This window comes from Mytilus edulis, chromosome 5 (assembly GCF_963676685.1).
Source record: "Mytilus edulis chromosome 5, xbMytEdul2.2, whole genome shotgun sequence".
Taxonomy (NCBI): Eukaryota; Metazoa; Mollusca; class Bivalvia; order Mytilida; family Mytilidae; genus Mytilus; species Mytilus edulis.
In genome coordinates, this window is record NC_092348.1 from 40,574,808 (window position 1) to 40,596,706 (window position 21,899).

Genomic DNA, 21,899 nt, shown 5'->3' on the forward strand with positions numbered 1-21,899 from the left:
AGAATCATAATGTAATTTGATGGACTTGTTTGAGGAAAAATGACGGGATCAAGCGTACAAATGCCTTGTTTATTCACATAGATTATACATAGAGACAATTATAACTGCGTTTAATCTAAGAAAAAATCCCACTAAGATTCTGAACCCACATTCAAAAGCGTTTCAACTAGAATGTGAAAGTTTTTAAAATATGAAAATTGCTGAGCAATGCCTTCTAGTGTAACAATAGAATTAAGAGTGGGAGGTCTTTCTGGTTTTATTATCGCTATAAAAGTAACGTATATTCCATTACTTCTTAAAACATACATGTAGACATATGGATGTTAAAACACAAGATTTTTTTTTTTATAAATGTACATCATTATACTTTTGCGGAAGGTATAATGTTTTTGACCCGTCCGTTTGTCCGTCAGTTCTGTTCTTGTCACATCGAAACCCCTCTAAAACTACACAACAGAATTTCATGAAACCTTTATAGATAATAAGGACATACTATGTAGATTTGCATATCGACAGGAAAATTATGAATCAATTTTTTTTCTAGGAGTTACCCCCCCCCCCTTTTGAACTTATTTGCCTCAAAATAGTACTGCAACAGTGTGTCATCGCAACCTCTCTGAAACCACTGAACAGAATTTCATGGAACTTTGTAGATTATAAGGACATACTATGTAGATGTGCATATCGACACGCAATTATGGTTCAACTTTATTTTCGTACAGTTATTTTATTTGTCCAGTGACATTGTGGGGACGTGTAGTATGTGAGCGCTCTCGCTTAGGTTCTTTGATTTTGTAAAGATTTAATCTATATGTGTAAGATATGAAAGGATGATGTATTCATTAAGTCATTACAAAAGTCATATAACCTAAGGGACAATTCCACTAAATACTGACACAACTGTTACGTCAATTCTATTCATATACATCTAATATTAATTACGGATCTTAGTTTATGACATTATTTGCCAAAACCAATTTTATGTAAGCATGAAATAAGGTGATAAAGAATTATCAAATGGCATAGATAATTCATTATCCCATACTCCAGTATACACCTTAGTGGTATCTGTGATGTATAACGGAAACAGTTTAATTCCGTAGAGGATGCACAGACTAATATCTGTCGCTATTACATATTTATTAATAATGACTTGTCATAGGCTTCAGAGAAAAATAACTTCCACTTCACTATATACTAGCTACTGTAGCCAAGTGCTATATATACTTTTACATGTATATAATAACTTGACTAGTTTTGTAATAGAGATAAATATTCTAAAACAAATCAGTAGCGGTGTCAAAAATCAAGAATTGATATGTTTCACTATCTTCGTCGCCCCCTCTCCCCATTTTGACCCAGAATTGATCCAAAAACTTTTAAGAAAAGAAACACCAACTGATACATTTCAGTACTTGTTTATTCGAAAACTACGTGTCTCTTAATATGATTTTGTTAAGTAAGAGTCGCGTTCACATTTGATAACATTCTTTATTTCTTAATTATTATTCTCTGAACAGTTTCAATCTCATTTTGATCATAAACTCAATTTACTAGCAATAAGTAAATTAATGATTTGGACGACTTCCTGATATTTTTGTCGATCTAACCGTTTAACGTACGCGTAAAACAACAAACAGCTACTTGAACAATCTCCTTCTTTTTCATTTTACTTGAATCAAAAGAAGAATATCCAACAGTACATTTCTGTACCTATAATTTGACTGTCTGTATCGGAACGGAATAGAAATCAAATTAATTGTCTGTATGAACTTTGGGTGTCGTTTTTAGTTTTAAAGTACATTGAGGTTTTGAATACATTAATGTTTTTATCAATCCCAAAATTCCCACTATCACTAACCTGATTTTTTCCGCCGGACCAGTAAATCACAACGTAACTTGAATATTAAATATGCATGTCGTTATTTTATAAAAGACTTTCATGTATTTTTTCATCCATCAAGCTGACGCAAGTGACAACTGAAAAAATCATTTCAAATTGAAAAGAGAATGGAAACGGGGAATTTATTAAATATACAACAACCCGACTAAACGGCAGAAAACAGTCCAAGACCACCAATGGGACTTCTACGCAACGAGAAATCCATAACACGGGTTTCAGTTGGCCCATAAACAATAACGTATTCTCCGAAATGTACTATAACAGGACATGCAGTGTTACTTCTTTACTACTACATTCAGTTAATATGAATATACATTTGTAGTGTCTATATACTTACTGCACTTCGGAAATGACATGTTACGTAGAGTATTTGAACCTTCGAATTCGCGAATGAATAATGCGCATCATTGTTATACTATATTGATATACTAAATTACAAACACACAGTTAGAAGGCTTGAGTCCATTATATGATCAAAGATGCTTCAGGTCAATTGATTAAATCTGATGGCTATACAACGTAAAATGAACTCGAGAAACAATATGCAATCTGACAACACCAAAATATTTTAATTATAAATGAAGACACCAGATGCCATTGATTTAGCTTCAAAATATTATAGCCTTGAAATCATGACACTAAGATCTAAATCTTCAGAAGACAAATCATAAACGCAGCGAAGTTGACACTTGTACTGACAACGAAGTAATTAACCGATAGCATTATTGAAATACAATTTGACATATTCCAATATTCTTTAGGAAAATGCACATACGCCACTAAATAAGATCCATTAAACCTAACCTAACTAACACGATTTGAAAAATCCTCAAATACTATCGGCGATTTATTTGCAGCTTTAAAGAGAAAAATAAGAACCAGGAAAATGAGTATCAATATATTTTTACCGAATTTCGTTCAGGAAAATTTCCGTACTTTTTTAAAAAGTTGCAACAAATCTAAATTAACGTGGGTTTCTGCGACGATGGGATTTCAGTTTTATTAACTATAAAATTTCGACTGCGTGGTAGTTGCAAATTTCTAATTGAATCAAACAGGGGACTTTTCATTAGCTTAAACTTAAAAATGTCTTCAGATGTTTTGAACAAAATATTTTATATTTTCAATAGGGTTATTATTTATTTTGAAATGAAAATAAATATAATAACTTAAATGATATAGATAAATTAAAACATATCCTCAATACTTAAACAAAACAGGACACTAACAAATTAGTCTCCTTTTAAAAAAAAGTCACTTAGACTGAGGGCAGGGAGTCCTTGATTTTATTTGAATCTTTTATATATAAACATGTAATTGATTTAAAGAAAGACAAGGATTATAGTACAAAGTGTCTGCATTGTTTATTTTCATTGTTTATATGTAAACTGTATATCATGTATGTTTCAAGCCATTGACCCATATGGGCGAAAAGTGCTTTCAATAAACATGATAAAGTTTCAATAAAGTTTTATTAATATACATTTTGTAGTAAAAAAACGTTCAAGCCTACTTTGTCCCATCCTTATCTAGTAACATATTTGTATATGGCGGCAACGGTGTCATCGAGGTTATCAACAAATCTAAGAAATGATAAAAAGCAATTTCCAAAAGTCTGTGTGTAAATGACATACAGTCTAAACAGAACTCCTACGTCACCAGACTCGCAGATGAGGTTTCCTATTAGGCAGAGCTATATCGGAAATAAAACGAGATACAAGTTCATAACAGGTTCACTGCATGGCAATAGTTGGTATACGGATAAAAATGAAAAAAAAATCAAACGTTTCAAAAGTTTTTTTTTGGTCTGGAGACGACATGTAATCTTTTTCAATTTTTTCAACATATCAGATAGAAATAAAAAGTTCGTTTTTTCTTTGTGATTGGTATCCTAAGGTTTAGAACATAAACGTTTTACATAAACACATTGCGGTATTTAGTCGAAACTATTTTCTTCTACTTTTAATTCCGGAATAAATAATGTTTTTTTGCAAAATACTTAGTACTCTGTAGTAGAAGTACTCTGTAGTAAAACTTTCTAGAACACGGTCAAGCAAGAGCTACTAAAACGGGTAAAATCAAGCTTACAATCATTTAATTGTAGGAAAAAGTAAGTAATTTCGATATTCTTTTGTGTATTTAGAAACTTAAACATTAGTTCCCTCCTACCCCGAAATTAAAAAAAATTGTTAGAGTGTTTTTACTTCGTTTAGTTGATTTTACTAGACAGAGTACTATAATGTTCTTAACCAGAGAAGGTAATCTGTCAAAAACTCACTGTAGTCAAATACTGGTAAGAAGAAAATACTGTATTTAAGAAATAATTGATACAAGCTATAGTTTATTGTAGTTTTAACATGGGTAGGCATTATATTCGTGATTATTATTGCACAATCGATAATGAGGGCTAAAATAACACGAATGTAATGCCTATACATGTTAAAACTACAATAAAGTATAGCTTGCATCAATCATTTCGATTCTGATTAGGCTAATTGAGATATTTTCTATGTCTGATGTGTATAAATGTATAGCGTTTGACTAGGCTCTTCCATGAACCTCTTTTTTTGTTTGTAAACAAGCAACCGACTGGCAATGTGATTTTTCAGAGGGAGGAGATTGAACAGCCAGCATGAACAGTTGTCGTATCTAGGTCAAATATGTCAATTTCAAATTGCAACACATAACAGTCATGATAAATGAATTAGTAACAACATGCATCACTTAAGAGTTTGGAAGTGTTTTTAGTTTATGAAATATATTAAATGCATGCAAATTTGATAAAATTCATTATTCTGCAGTAGTCAATATACGCATGAGCAAACACATTTTATTGGATTTAGAGTATGGGTGTATTCACAAAGCTAAAGAAGCACGTCATATAAAAATAAGAAAGGAGATTTAGGGTAAACATACATGACAAAAACCTAACTACAAAAATATAAAATGCATTTGCAAATCTAGGTAATTTATTTTAAAGACGTTTCCGATTTTAAATCAACTTAAAAGAACAAGGATTTTTAAATAATTAATTTATTCAGGTTAAAATGAGTAGAAGAGAGATGAAAATGAACATAATACTCAATGAAGAACGATTCCAGTTTGTTTAAACTGAACATTCTGAATGCAATCATGCTAATTCTTTATTGATTCAAATTTAACAAATGTATCTTTGTTTCCCTTGATGCGTAGAAAGTAATTACGAACTGGGAGTTTGTAATTAAGATTAAACTTTGGTTCACTAATCCGCTTTTTCAATTTCATGAACGTAATATAATTATTATATTAAGCTTCCGTTTTTTCATTCAAGAGAAAATGTAAGGTGATAAAAGGCAAATTGGCTTTAATGGGGGTATATTCTAGAATACGGTGTGTTCGATTCAAACTATAATGTTCAAGAAGTGATGTTTTACTATTATGATTTATGATTTTTTTATTTGTAAAAGTTTATTTAAGTCTTGCTGCAATTAAAGATACTAATAATGAAACATGCCAAGCGAAATATCGGATTTTCCAGGCATGGATTCTAGTTCAATCACAGGAAATTAACATGACTTGTACCGTGTAAATATTTGCTTATCAAAAGCTTTAATAAGTCTTATATATTTGATTTATTGCGACATCTTTCACTTGGATTCACATTCGTTTTAAAGGTTGCTTAATTGATATATAAACGTGATTCCATGTTTCATGGGAAATGTTCGAATATTACAAATCCATTATTTTAACTATTCTGACGTATTTTAATGGCGTTAATGGATGTTTTGTAATGAAAATGGATGTTTGCTTAGTAATTTAACTTGTAAAACATGCAATATTAATTCCCTGGATTAAGCAAGTGGAATACCTTTATATAGCTTAGGTTTGTTTCTTTTACCCTTGGCGTTCATCATACAATGAATTTGATATTTAGGACCATAACAATTATTAGCCGATTAAACAGCCCTCCCCGAATTTTCGAATAAAGTTTATTTTAATTTGTCAAATTTTCAATAATGGAATTGTTTAAGACTGAGCATAAAATCTAAACTGTGAAGAGGCAAACGATTCATGCATCTCAAGGACCTAAAAAAATAAACAATAAATTCGCCCAATGGATAGGATTTTGCCCCGTTTTGTGTATGTCCAAATCATGCTAGAAGTTGTTTTGGTGGTTTTTTTATACACATACATAAATTACTTTATATAGACCAAAACCTCAGTTCCTTTGATTGATAGAGGGATAAAATCTGTCAAATTCTTGTTCACATATTTGACACAAATCTTCCTGTTTGATTTATACAATACTTAATCGTATATCAAAATAATATATTAAAAAAAAGAATAAAATAAGCATTTTACAATGCATAGGTTCGATAATATAAATCTGCATTTCGTGTTTATTCTGGTCTAGACGCCTTCTAATTAACAATCGAGATGACCTCTGAAGACTACCGACTGGCATATGACCTGATATTAATATAGTGATCTAATTAGATAGCTAGCTCGTGCAAATAGATTTTCTAGGTATGTTTGATTTTATACTTCAAGTTAGATATATTTATCATCGTTATTACCTGCAAGAATGAGTTTTTTTGCGGATCAAATAGTTTATCCTTAATTCACTTTTCAAAGTTGACATTTCTTATTCCTGAACACGACTTACTCATACGTAAACATCTCTAGCAAAGGTGTTATATTGAAGATAACATGAATATGAATTCAATGAGGTCGAATTATTCACTTGCGAATGAGTAATTCATCAGTTTTGCTTCTTGTCTAGCATTGACACAATTGTTCCAAACTGTCCTCTAAAAGCGAATTATAATTTCACTATGTCACTTTCATTAAATTTGAACAAAACAAAAAAATCATACTTTATTTATTTTACATCTCAAAGTTAATGCCCCTTAAAACATGTTAAACTCTTCTCATTATTTGTTCATATTTGAACAACATGACGATTAATTGGTGTTTACACAAATGCTTTACAATTAAGTTCGACAATAGTAAAGAAAATTATGATAAACTGCAAAAGAAAAAATCTAAAGAGCCAACCAAAATTTTGATTAGCTCCCAATTGATTTATATATTTAGAATTTAACATTGTTTTTTTGTAATAAGTCACTGAATAAAACCACACAATCTATGATATGGCAATTCTATCACCATATTATTCATATACAGTAAAGAATGTTTGTTTACTTAACGTCCAGTGGCTAGTATTTCTAGCATATTCCGGACGATAATTTATTCCTGAAAGTTGATAGATCGAAATGACGGTTTAAGAAACGAGGGTATGGTGAAAAGTACAGGTCATCAAAAGGCCCCTCAAAAAGTATTACATGGTTGAGTGTAACACTGTACTCATATTGAGGCATCGGATTTTACGTCTCCATAGTTTGCATTTAGGTATTTATGCATCCAACAAAGTACGGAAACAATTACGTACGGGAAAATGCATTGCACATAACCTATGCATTATTATCATTAAAATCATTAATATATATGCCTACGTGTACGTAAAATTATTTTTTTTCTCTTCTAGTATTAATCTAGATTCATGATTTCTCATTTTCATTTGTTAATCAATTAATACGTGAGAACTCTCCGTCATAAAAATATAATAAAAAATATAATAAAAAATAAAACCTTTATTTATGCCTGTCACCAAAACTTTAGCGATTCAAATTTCAATTCAATTGAATAACATAATTGTGATTTGACGAAATATAAGAAGTAAACTTACTTACTTTAATTTCCCTGAGTAGAATTCTCCTACAATAATTAACTAAAACTATATCCAATGTCATACATCTGTACAACAATCTTAATGCTTTTAGGAAATATCTATTTCTGTTGTCATCGAAAGTAAAATTTAATCTATGAAATTTACGCTATATAATTACACGACGTGAATACATAAAATTCATCAATATCTTTAAAGAGAATGGTACCGATCAATGATGTTAAAATATATCAATAAAACTGATTATATTGTGTTCGTCTCATGTGGACTGGAAATCAGCTGAATGGAAGTATGCTATTCAAGTGGTCATTGTCTTTTAATGACTAACCCTACTGTGTAAACAGTAGAATATATTTTCAATGGGATTTATTTCAAGTACATTACAAGTATACTTGTTATCATAGCAATTCTATGGAACTAAATTTCAAAGACTTGTTGTTTTAGAACTTTGTGTTGATAACTATTGAAAAGATGATACATTATTGAGTTTATTTGCTTTCTTTTATGTTCAATATGTCCTTTGTTGTTATTGATTCGTATCTTGTTAATGTCCAGTTGTAATTGTCACGTGTGTTTTCAGGATATGATATTATTAAAAATTAAAAAGGCTAGGATTGCTTCTGCATTTACTTTCTTAACATTTAGTACATTTTTTTTTATCCTTTAGGTACTGTATTTCAAAAATATATATGTTGGAATTTAAGATTTGCAAGAAAGTAAATGCAGAAGCAATCCTAGCCTTTTTAATTTTTAATAATGTACAATAAAATAATTTCAGTTGAAGTCAATATCATTTTAAAAGTTCTATTTTATTGATATATCGGATAAAAAAGGAACGATAGGTTTAATTTGTTCAATCAACATGATCAAAAGTGCTTAATGCTTTCAAGAAACTGGAACTACAGAACACTATAATACAGGAATAACAATTTGGAATTAGTTCTGTTAAAATCATCCAACTCTATTGGATAACTAGAATAACGGAGCTTTTTAATACTGGTACATGTTCTACAGATAGAAAATTGTAGCAACAAACAATTGAGTTGTACATTTTCAATGAATTGTCGCATTTACTGAAAACAGTCACAATTTTTATAGTGTGTTTTAAAGTGTGAAATTATTATAAATTAAGGAACGTATCTCCCTCATGCAAAGCTCTGGTTCCTTTCACGGATTTAAATTGGCTATACTTTTTGGACCTTTTGGATTATAGCTCTCACCTTTTATATAAGCTTTGGATTTCAAATATTTTGGCCACGAGCATTACCGAAGAGACATGTATTGACGAAATGCGCATCTGGTGCAGGAACATTGGTACCGTTAATATTATTAATGTCGTGCAGTCATATCACTGTTCCAGGAAGCACTAAAGGTTTTTGCGCTCACATATATCTTTAACCTCGACGCATTCGTTACGCAGGCAGGTTAATGCAGTTTAAAAAAAAATTAGCAATGATTTTCGGTGTTTGCATCGCGATCTAAATCTGACGTCATTTTCCTAACCATTCGACACGTGATTGGCTAGAACGTTTCGTCGACGTCAAATTTGAGCTTGTCACCAACAGCTGATCGGGCACCTTGTTATGATAGAAGTCAGTGTCTTCAGTTCGACAACAACACGTTAATATAGATGTGGGTTGCTTATATTTTGAGGTACGTTAGTTTTAAATTATTTTAGCCTTCTTCCGAGGATCTTGGATATTCATTTCATTCACGATTATGAATGTAGTCTGAAGAGAAAGCTGTATGTTTACTTTAAAAATGTGGTTATTTACAAGTTTCGCTGTCAACCTGATGTGGGCAGTCTGTTGAAACTTCCTTTGAATTAATTTTTCACTTGACACTATTTTACTTGCTTATAAACAATCCAATCTTTATTAGATATTGACTTTTATAAATATAGTTTCACGTCGACAGTTTGCAGACTGACCAGGGATGCATTCATGCGGGTCAAATGCAACGTAAGGAGTAGAATTTGTTAAAATGTCCGAACAACATGCCGGCTGAGGCCCGCCAACTTTCACCTATGCCTTTAACAACACCCCCCCCCCCCCCCCCACACCTTAACATTTTCTTTAAATATCTATTAGGTATATTTGTACCTGAATCTTAATGGATCGCATGTTAAATCATTCCTTATTCCAATTTATAACATATTGTAGAAGTAAAACAAAGAATTATTCAAAATATATGCATGCATGACTCTGTGCATCATACTTATGCCTCAGTCTGTATATAATAAAATTGTGTAAGCATTCACATGAGATGTTATATGTGAGAAATATTATCTATTATCATGGCCATAATTTATTAACAACTTAAAGTTTTCATTTATGGTTTTAAATTTGATGCTAAGTCATTATAGTATTATTTTAAATCATCCCTTTTAGTGTACATTTGAATTTTTTGTCTTTATTAATTTTTTTTCTTATCTTTTTTTTTATATATAGACATAAGATTAAATTAAATATGTACTTTTAATATTGATTCACTATAATAATGTGTATCTGAAGCATATATATATGTGTGTTTGTGTAAATCTTTTAAAATTTTGACACACTTGTTATAAAACAATTTACATCAACAGATCAATCTTAATTGTGTAATTATTGTAACTTCTTTTGCAGATTGATTTACAACTGGCACTAATAAGTTGACAGTTAATGCATAAAGAGTGTAGTTTCTATGATATGAGGTCTACACAATTAAATGTAAGTATTAATTGTATTATAATGAATGATTCCTGCTAGGGACCTTCAGTTCTATATTTTATATACCATTTTCTATAATCTTTATCTGTTTTGCTCATTATTTTCTATTCTTTGTATTTTGACACACCATCATTCATTTGTCATTCTCTTTTATTATCAATGTTTTCTTAATCTTTAATGTCTCAGGCTTTAAATTTTGCACTTTTGCCCATAGGGATTATTACATGATTGGTGTATCTATTCTGTAAACACCATCCAGACCCTCAGTTTATGTGAATATATAAGTTATCTGGTGTATTTAGTCACACTCACCCAATCTTGATTAAGTCATATTGATTATTAATAACAAATTGGCAAAGCAATGTGATGGGTAAATATCAGTTAAAGTAAGTTGTACTTACAAACTTTATTGTACTTTTACAGACAATTCATCAATTAAACTTTGTGTCAAGTTTTCTTTTAATTCAATAATAATTAAGGAATTATACAAATGTGACAATTTTGACTGAAGTTTTTTTATTTGTATCATAATATGAATACCAATTACTTTTAAATGCCATTAATGGTTTACATATTTTTTTCAGTACATGCATGAAGATGACTTGGAGGCAATGGTGTCATACATGTTAGTTTTAACTATAATAGCCTAACTGAAATTTGAAGAAAAAAAAATATCAGAGGACAAGAGTGACCACTTCTTTCTTATGAAGATCAACACACACAAGGAAATTATCAGACAATTTGTAACCAGAATGGGGGCAGTTTTAGATATATGCATGAAAAGAAAGTGAAATCAATATTTTGTAGATAAAAGCTTGATGATATATAACAAAAATATTAAAACAGTGCTGAATATGAAAACCCCATGCCATGTCACATGTAACTTTTGGAATGCAGAGATTTTCAGTATTACAATAAAAGGAAGGATTTGATTACTGTTAAAACTGACTCTGGAGCATTCAAGACAAAGAAATAAAGAAATAAAAACATAAGAGGAAATGACTGTGCACTTCTTTTTTGAAGGATCAACACACAAAAGGAAATATTCATATCATTATGCATCATGTGCAGTAGTTGAGATAATTTTGGATACATACATAAAGCTGTTAACTAAGTGATAATTATAATTCAAACATCATATGTGGTACCTGCATATACTTACTTGTATATATATGTTTTTTTTTCTATAATAATTTACTGTTTTGTACTGGAAAAAGTGCAATGAATGAATGATGCATGTTCAAAAAATGAACATAGCTGTAGAAATTATTGCTTATAGCTGATATAGTTTTAAAAAAGACCCATTCACACATGGGATGTGAAAGATCCTTATAATTCAGTGAATTAATTAAAAATGTTTTTAAATAAAAAAAAACATTGAAAAAACTTTAATAGGGCTGAGTAGATAAATATTCAGTTCTCATAAAACATGAGTTTGATAGAAGGGGCTACATACATGTACTACCATGCACTAGTGCTTGTTTTAAAAAGTGTTTTCCCTATCAGGAGAATCATTTTGTTTTAGAAATACTGTTATGCCGTTCGTCATCACGTTATTTCACTATGCTAAACCTTGGTATTCTAAAAGTCGTAAAGGCCCTATGAAATTCAAATTTAAGGAAGGAAGCAAGATAATATTATTTGCAATCGGCAGATATGACACACATATGTTTAGAAATGAACGTTTGGTTACGAAAACCCTCACAAAGTATAACGTCAGAGTATCCCCTCTTTTTTCTCTTCGTATGCATGGTGATTCTTTAAAGATTCATGAACAACTCAAGTATGAAAATGTGAAAAAAAAACCATTATTTTACATCTTTAATGTGTTTATCTCTAGTCAGAAACTATCAAAATGTCGATTATTTCTTTCCCTGCATTTTTACACCGAAAAGGGGAATAATCGATCTGAATCAATTCAGTGTTTAAATGTCGCCGAGTAAGGACTTGAATATCATTCATCTATAAAGATCGCATTGGCACACCCCGTTAACATTTATTGATCTCTTTAAAACTTGGCATATTTATTCTTCAAAACCTCATGAATACGAAGATTGCTGTTTCTTGCTTTTAAAATGAATATAACATATCTAAAATTGGCAAAATAGTTGACTTTTGGTGGGGCCACGGTTGGATAGGGCTCTTCACGGTTAGTTCGGCCATATTGGATAGGGGGCAGATTTTCATAATAGAGGTAAAAATGGTGTGAAAAATACGGGAAAACATCATTAAAACAGAGCTGTTGCTTGGAAACACACATAGGATTTCCCACACTTTCATACCATTTCCACCTCCTTCCAAAAAATCTGCCCCCTATCCAATATGGCCGAACTAACCGTGAAGAGCCCTATTGTATGTCATTTCTGTTATTTTTTATTATAAAAGGGCACATTTAAAGAATGAAACAGCTGTTACGGGAAAGATAACATATTTGTCAACCAAATAAAACTTTATTTTTATGCATTTGTCTAGTTCTATGGGGTGTGCCAGGCTCTTGAAGTTGGACGTTCACACGCCATCTTTGAAAGCTGCCCGTTACCATGGCAACCAGATTGAGGGTTCTGAGACACCAGAAATTAAAACTTTGGATAATATTAAGGATGATAAAAATAAGTTCTGGGTATGAAAGTTTCTAGACAAAAATTCTAAATAATTTCAAATTTCATTGATTTTTATATGAATAAATAGCCGATTTACTCTCGAACAGCATTAACCTAACTGCGTATGTGCTTGTTCAATGTCTGATGCCTATTGTTCAGTGGTTGTCGTTGCTTAATGTGTTTTTGTGAATTATTTTGTCATGAACTAACTAGGTCGTAAGTTTTCTCACTTGAAATGTTTCTTATTTCTAATACCATTTATAACCGACTATACGGTATACTTTTTCTCGTTGTTGAAGGACGTACGGCTGCCTATAATTTCTTTTATGTACATCCACTTAATTTGAATTTTGACAGTTACTCATTGGCAATCATACTACATCTCCTTATCTTTATAACAAAGTTATTAAATAGTAACATATTTATTTTGCCGATTTGTGTGTTGTTAGTTATCACAGTACCTCGGAGCAGGTTTTGACAAGCAACGTCATAATTAGCATTATTGTAAAACCTTATCGTAATCACACCATAGGGAAATATAGACACAATTTGATAAACTATATTTATTCAAAATCGAAACATACTAACCCATATAAATGTTTAAATTATCTAAATCTAATATCAGAGAAACTGTTTAATCTTTATCAATCACTGAGTAGAATAGGTAAAACAAAATAATAAGTTCAATTTCTAACTGGTAAAACAGGGAGTTATTATTACCATAAACTAGAGGCTCTAAAGAGCCTGTGTCGCTCAAATTGGTCTATGTGAATATTAAACAAAGGAAGCAGATGGATTCATGACAAAATTGTGTTTTGGTGATGGTGATGTGTTTGTACGTCTTACTTTACTGAACATTCTTGCTGCTTACAGTTATCTCTATCTATAATGAACTTGGCCCAGTAGTTTCAGTGGAAAATGTTAGTAAAAATTTACAAATTTTATAAAAATTGTAAAAAATTGACTATAAAGGACAATATAACTCCTTAGGGGGTTAATTGACCTTTTCAGACATGTTGACTTATTTGTAAATCTTACTTTGCTGTACATTATTGCTGTTTAAAGTTTATCTCTATCTACATGATCTATAATAATATTCAAGATAATAACCCAAAACAGTAAAATGTCCTTAAAATTACCAATTAAGGGGCAGCAACCAAACAACGGGTTGTCCGATCCATCTGAAAATTTCAGGGAAGATCATGACCTGATAAACAATTTTACCCTGACAGATTTGCTCTAAATTCTTTGGTTTTTGAGCTATAAGCAAAAAACTGCATTTTACCCCTATGTTCTATTTTTAGCCATTGCGGCCATCTTGGTTGGATGGCCGGGTCACCGGACACATTTTTTAAACTAGACGCCCCAAAGATGATTGTGGCCAAGTTTGGATTTATTTGGCCCAGTAGTTTCAGAGGAGAAGATTTTTGTACAAGATTACTAAGATTTACGAAAATGGTTAAACATTGACTATAAAGGACAATAACTCCTTAGGGGGTTAATTGACCTTTTCAGTCATGTTGACCTATTTGTAAATCTTACTTTGCTGTACATTATTGCTGTTTAAAGTTTATCTCTATCTATAATAATATTCAAGATAATAACCCAAAACAGTAAAATTTCCTTAAAATTACCAATTTAGGGGCAGCAACCCAACAACCGGTTGTCCGATCCATCTGAAAATTTCAGGGCAGATAGATCTTGACCTGATAAACAATTATACCCTGACAGATTGAGATATAAGCAAAAAACTGCATTTTACCCCTATGTTCTATTTTAAGCCATTGGCGGCCATCTTGGTTGGATGTCCGGGTCACCGGACACATTTTTTAAAGTTAATACCCCAAAGATGATTGTGGCCAAGTTTGGATTAATTTGGCCCAGTAGTTTCAGAGGAGAAGATTTTTGTAAAAGGTTACTAAGATTTACGCACAAAAGGCTGTCAAGAGCCTGAATCGCTCACTTGTCCGGCCGATCGGTGAAAAAAAATGCTCAAAGAATGAGGAAAGCACCAAATTTTGGTTGATAGTACATTTTGTGTACTGAACAATTTTAGCTATGGACCCACCCTCAAAATTCAAAATGGCGGCTTATTTCAAGATGGCTGCCGTACGTTCTAGAATATTTTCCAATATTGCATAAACCACAGTGGATTTGATGCTAGAAGCACAAAAATCAATATATTTGTATGACTTGGTGTACTTAGCAAGATTTTGTTTTGATCTATCTTTGAAATACTAAATGGCGGCTATTTTTAAAATGGCCGCCTTGAAAAATAAGCAAATATTCATTATTGAGTCAGAATTGACTTGAATATAAGCATTTTATTGATGTAAAGTGTCATTTATAGTATCTGTCCCAGTTCTGTTCTTTTTGATTTTGCCTTCCTTGTCATTTCATACACAAAGTAGTTGCTTTCATAAAAAGCTGCAGTAGTAGCTTTCATTAAAAGCTGCAGTAGTAGCTTTCATTAAAAGCTGCACTGTTTGTTGTCTTGGGTCATACATAAAAGCTGTGGTTTGGGATTTATCTGCCTTAAAATATTATTCAGTGCCTATCTTATTTCTTGGGTCGCAATATTTTGCTATTTGAGATATTAAACAGTGAATTGAGAATCATTTAAACACATATCAGTGAAATGGCAGGAATTGAAAACAACACGGACAAGAACATTAAAATGGCAGAAGCTGAATCACTTGGGGATATTGAGAAACCCAAAGCTGAAGACGTTTTAACAGAGGACAGCTCAGAAATTACTATTAAACTATTGTACGAGGAATGTTTAGTAGATAGAAAATCTAATGCTTAAAGAACAGTTGAGATTTAACGCAATATAAAACAGAGCGAAGCGCGAATTGATAAAATATGTGTTGGTCTCATTACGTTTTTATTTGAACAGAAAGAGGCACTGAATATTAATAACGAACAGATGAAATCAATATCTCGGCAACTTCAGCAGTCTGAAGACATGATAGACCACAAGGCTATTAATAATTGCTTGGCGGAATTGATGGTAAGACCAATACGATATTCAATGTTGTGGTGAGATGAATGGACAAGCTGACAACAACTGAGGAAGGAGACACAGTTCAAGTTATAAGTGCATTTGAACAGCAGGGTACCTTCCAACAACTGGCATCTGTTGTAAATGAATTATTGGACAATCGAAATAATGAAGTTAAGATTCCTGCAATGGACACATCATCTAAGCCAAAATGTGACCTTAGCCAGTACAACGCAAGTTTACAAAAAGTACCCAACAAAATCCATGCCTTGGGTCTTTCCCCTATTGTAGTTCGCATGAACCATCAACCGCACCAACTCTGTTGAAGGTGTCTTCACCATAAGTCAAAAGTCCTATGTCAGGGCCCTTGGCCCTGCATAAGACAGTTCAAATTATTCAACAACAATCTCTATTTAAGAAAATACTATAAACCTCTAGTACTAATCAAGGATACCAGCAAAAAGGCTTATGTGTCTTCTTACGCACACTTACCATCTACTATGAGTCAATAATATTTAGTTAAGAGCAGCACACCATTACAAAAACAATTGGCTGCAAGTGGATTCTATCAAGCTTCTCCAATGCTGAATGCAGTGCCTATACTTACGGTATCATCCCCGTCGAGTCAAACGGCAAATCCCACATTTATCACTCCAATTATGACAACTTCGTCAGCTCCTGGAGCTCTAATAGGCTTCCCATCAAAGCAAGCTGACTCCTATGACCGATCCAGGAAAGGGCAGAGGAAATCAAAAGAGTGTGGCAACACCTCTTCTTCAGACTCCTCATTGGAGAGAGAATATACCCGATGGCAAGAAAATCTTAGTGCAAGGGACCTCCCAAAAATGCAAAAACTCAATTGAAGAGGATCCATGACTTGGGCGGCGTTCATTTACCAATTTGAACGAACTGTCGGTAGATGACAATGGTAAAACAGGAAAAATGTGTGTAGGCCCCAGATTTCCAGGCTGATGTTGGCTTTCAGTACGCTCGCAAGGTAAACACAGATGATGATTCCAAGGCCTTAAAAAAAGCATTCATTTGAAGCAGCGCGTCAGCAAGAAAGATCAGACCAGATTGGAACTATAGCAATCCGTCGAGGATGTAAAGACAAAGATTCTATAACACATGTTATAGAGAGGAACCCAGAAACATTAAACAAGGCGTTAAAACCTTAATAGCAAACCAGATGGCGATATTTGGATCAAAAAGTGACCAATTATGACCATCGACAAGTCTACTTTGCTGATGGCGCAGTATCACCGATCGACAAAAGAAATATGAGCAGTCCTTTGGATAATGAGGTGCATAACTTCACACAAATTGTCACAAAACTAGCTGATGTTATGCTTTCAACTAATCAGCATAACCGTGGATTGGCCGATTAATATAACCTCGGTTCTTCTGATCCAGTAATCATGGAAGATCACCAGTTAAGTGGAAGATCACCTGATCAATATACACGTGGAAGATCTCCTGAGCAATACAATCGCGGTAGATCGCAAGATAGAAATACACCCAACCTTAATGCCTATCGATCAGCAACACCCCAACTAAGCTAGAGATCATATGGCCCCTAAAGACAACGGTTAGCATCTCCACGGACAAACTCCAGAAATCCCGTTTATTTCAGACAACGGTCACCTTCACCAGGATACGGAGCAAATCAAAGTGCAACCCCAACAATAGAGTTTTAAAACAGCAAAGGGTCGGGCCAGTAGACCAACGCACGATTCCAAAGTCTATTGGCCATGAAACATCACCTTACCACAAAATCGATCAGATGCCAACGTCCTCGTCAGATATTGTCATCAGACGAACCATGTGAAAGAGTTTAGCAGTAAGAGGTACTATACATGACCAGAATGTGAGCATAATTGTTGACACTGCTGCAATGATAACATTAGTAAATGAGAAATTAATTCCGGCAAAAAAATTGAGATTTGGAGAACGTAGCGCTACGTGGTTTTGGTTAACAGCTTGTTATTGGGAAGATTATAAAGAACGACTCTCGACATTAATAGAGTACACATACAATATGATCTGTGCAAAGAGCCATTAAAAGACGATGTTATACTTAGGGTAGATATTTTGGACACACTGAGCGCAGTGATAAACCTGAGTACTCCCACAATTACCATCAACAATAAAGTGATAAATGCGGCATTTGTTAACAATGAAAACGAGATTTCAACTCAGTAAGTTTGCATAAAACGAACCATCACAGTTCCGCTAAACTAAAAAATGACTGTTACCATTAAAACTAATAAAAGTGCTGACCAGGAGTGCATTCTAGGACCATGCTCGCTGAATAGATGCGAATTTGTTTCGCACGTACTTGGAAAAGGAAATAGTTGCCCCTTAACCGTTTTAAGTGAAGGCAATCGTCTAATCCCCCTGAAGAAAGGTACACCTATTGATTACATAGAATAATTTGACGATGCAGTGGGGACGGCAGATGAAAACTCGATAAATGACTCAAGACGTGGCATTGAAGAGACACGAGACAGGTGCACTCGGCACTGCCTCAAAGTTCAGATGAGTTACCTACTATTCCACCACATTTAACCGACATATACTAACTTTCAATCGACTCCTTTAAACCTATTTCATTCCAACCATTCAAACTGAAAGCGTTTAAAGAACAATTACAATAACATGTAACATATTGATTAACATTTTGAATTTCTCTTTTTGTTTTTGTATGTGCAGCCATATTTGCAAATGTTTGTGTTATAGAAATATCCAAATAATTTTTTTTATATTTTAAAATTAATTGATAACAAATTTAAAAACATGAAGTCCATTTTTAAAGAATCATTACTTTAATTTCCGAAATTATATAGAATACCTATAGGACAATCTTGATATTTATACCGTTTTTCCGCCATCTTGAAAATGGCAGCCATATTGGATTTTTCAGAGTGGGTCCATAGCTGAAATCAAAGGGTATATAATCAAGAACTACTATGCAAAGTTTCATGCTTTCCTCATCAAGTGAGCAATTCTGCTCTATATCTGCACCGATCGGCCGGACTACACCTTAATTTTTTTTATCAAATCTCTCATCAATGATTATTTTGGCGTTTCAATTTATTTATATGTTCTTTGAATCGTCCTATTTTTTTCAAAAGCAAAAAAAAAATCGTTTTCTCCTATGTTCTATTTTAGCCATAGGAGCTATGTTTCTTGACATACATGCAAGGAAATAAAAAATAAAATGTGTACTAGATACTCTGAAACTCATTTAGCCTAAGTTTGGCTGAAATTGATACAGCAGTTTCAAAGGAGAAGATTTTTTAAAGTCAACAGGATGAACAAATTGTGAAAAAAGTCTTTAAGGGGCAATAACTCCTTAAGGGGTCAATTGACAATTTAAGTCAAATTATTTTATTTGTAGATCTTACTTTGCTTAACATTTTTGCTATTAACAGTTTATCTGTATCTATAATAATATTCAAGATAATAACCAAAAACTGCAAAATGTCTTTAAAATCATCAATTCAGGGGCATTATACCTGAAAAACCAGTTACCCAATTCGGCTGAAAATTTCAGGACAGGTAGACCTTGACCTAATAAATATTTTAACTTCTGTCTTATTTGCTCTAAATGCTGGAGTTTTTGAGATATAAGCCAAAAACTGCATTTTACCCTGTGTTCTATTTTTAGCCATGACGGCCATGTTTTTTGACGAAATAGAAAATAAAACACAAACTTTATTTTATACACCCTACTAATCATTCAGTTAAAGTTTAATTGAATTTGGTTGAGTAGTTTTAGAGGATAAGATTTTTTAAAGTTAGCAAATATGATAAACAAATTATGAAAATTTTTCATTAAAGGACAATAACCCCTTAAGGGGTCAATTGACAATTTTGGTCATATTAACTTATTTGTAGATCTTACTTTGCTGATCGTTTTTGCTGTTTACAGTTTATCTTTATCTATAATAATATTCAAGATAATGACCAAAAACTGCAAAATTTCCTTAAAATTACCAACTAAGTGGCAGCAACCCAACAATGGGTTGTTTGATTTATCTGAAAATATCAGGGCTGATAGATCTTGACCTAATGAACATTTTAACCTCATGTCAGATTTGCTCTAAATGCTTTCGTTTTTGAGATATAAGCCAAAAACTGTATTTTACCCCCATATTCTATTTTTAGCCATGGCGGCCATGTTTTTTTCACAAAATGGAAAATAAAACACAATCTTTATTATAGATACCCTAAGGATTATGCAGATAAAGTTTGGTTGTAATTGGTTCAGTAGTTCCAGAGGAGAAGTTTACGACGACGACGACGACGGACGGACGACGAAGGACGCCAAGTGATGGCAAAAGCTCACATTTCCTTTTAGGAAAGGTGAGCTAAAAAAGGCAATAGGAGTATACCTCTGTTCGAAAGGCATACATCGATTGAAAGAAAATAACGCTGTTCGAAATTCATACATCGATTGAAGAAAATAAATCTGTGTTACAAACTAAAACTGAGGGAAACAATATTAAAGGAAAGCAACGAAACAACAGAAACAATAAAGTGCAAACAACGACAATGCAACACACATAGAAACAATGTTTTTGAAAACAACTGCCAATTTCTTTACTTGGAACAGAACATTTTAAGAACAAATGGTTGATTGAACCTGGTTTTTCTGGCTATCCAAACCTCGCGATTTAAAGGCAATGTTAAATATAACACTAAAATGACAACATTACGTGACAGGACTACAGTACTTATAAATGCAAGAACATTTAAACCGTGTGTAGTGAAGGATTGTTTTTTCTTGTAAATGACTACTCGTGGAATGTCAAATAAAATGTAGCAATGAATCCTAATACATTTATATTTATTAAGTTTTATAATTTGCAAAAAGAAGAAATGACTGCAAAATAAAAATTTACATTTAGCTTGATCACAAGAACAAATTCTTACATGGAATAATTTCTCTGAGGAAAGATGTAGATTAAAGATAGAATATCTGTCAACAATGACAAATTGACCATGATTGCATGAACGTACTTTGGGTACTGAAATAATTCCATGGTATATATAATAATGAAAATACAATTACCACTTCTAAATTAAGTTAGCATGATAATACGTGCTATATTAACATATGATTGCTTGAACACCTGTTGCTTAAATTACAAATTCAAATGCAAATTTAGTAAAAAAAACAACCTTTTTTTAGTAGTATTGCCCAGGCCAGTGGGAAATAATGGGAAAGCCGGAATTTAATTGGGTAATATTTAGCAATAAAAAATACTGGCCTTAGTCATCAATATGTCATGACTCATTCCTTAGATAAACATGATAAATAGATTGTCAATAAAAGATGCAATCTATAAATGATCTAAGTACTATTCATTTTTTTATATTTCAACCAAAGATGAAGAACTGGATCTGCCATCACTGTATTTGATACCTAAACTACATAAGTGTCCTTACAAACAACGGTATATTGCTGGGTCTTCCAAGTGCTCCACGAAACCTCTTTCTAAATTATAAACATCTATTTTATCAGCAATCAAAGACGGGCTTCAAAGTTATTGTGAAACTGCCTATTCTAGAGGGGGCGTGAATCAGATGTGGATACTTAAAAATTCCAAAGATCTTTTAGAGAACATATAATCTAACTCTCTTTCATCTTGTAACAGTATTCAAACATTTGACTTTTCTACTCTGTACACTAGTATTCCACATTCCAAACTAAAAGACAAATTGAAAGAGTTGGTATTGCTTTGCTTCGTAAAAAAGAATGGCCAACGTAGATACAAGTATCTTGTCTTGGGGAGGGATAAATCCTACTTTGTAAAGGATCACTCTGATTCGAACAAAAAATTCTCTAAAACTGATATTATCAAGATGCTTGATTTCTTGATTGACAACATATTTGTTACGTTCGGAGGACGTGTTTTTCAACAGACTCGGCATTCCAATGGGAACA

At 32.5% G+C, this 21,899-nt stretch overlaps 1 protein-coding gene across 1 annotated transcript in view; it reads right to left on the reverse strand.

Moving 5' to 3' along the window:
* LOC139523674 (uncharacterized) overlaps positions 1-7,804 on the reverse strand; it is a 61,693-nt gene extending 53,889 nt beyond the window's left edge. The window contains exon 1 of the mRNA XM_071317872.1: positions 7,636-7,804. The gene's annotated coding sequence lies outside the window, so the exon portion shown is untranslated. The remainder of the gene's footprint in view (positions 1-7,635) is intronic.
* Positions 7,805-21,899: the final 14,095 nt, after the last annotated feature.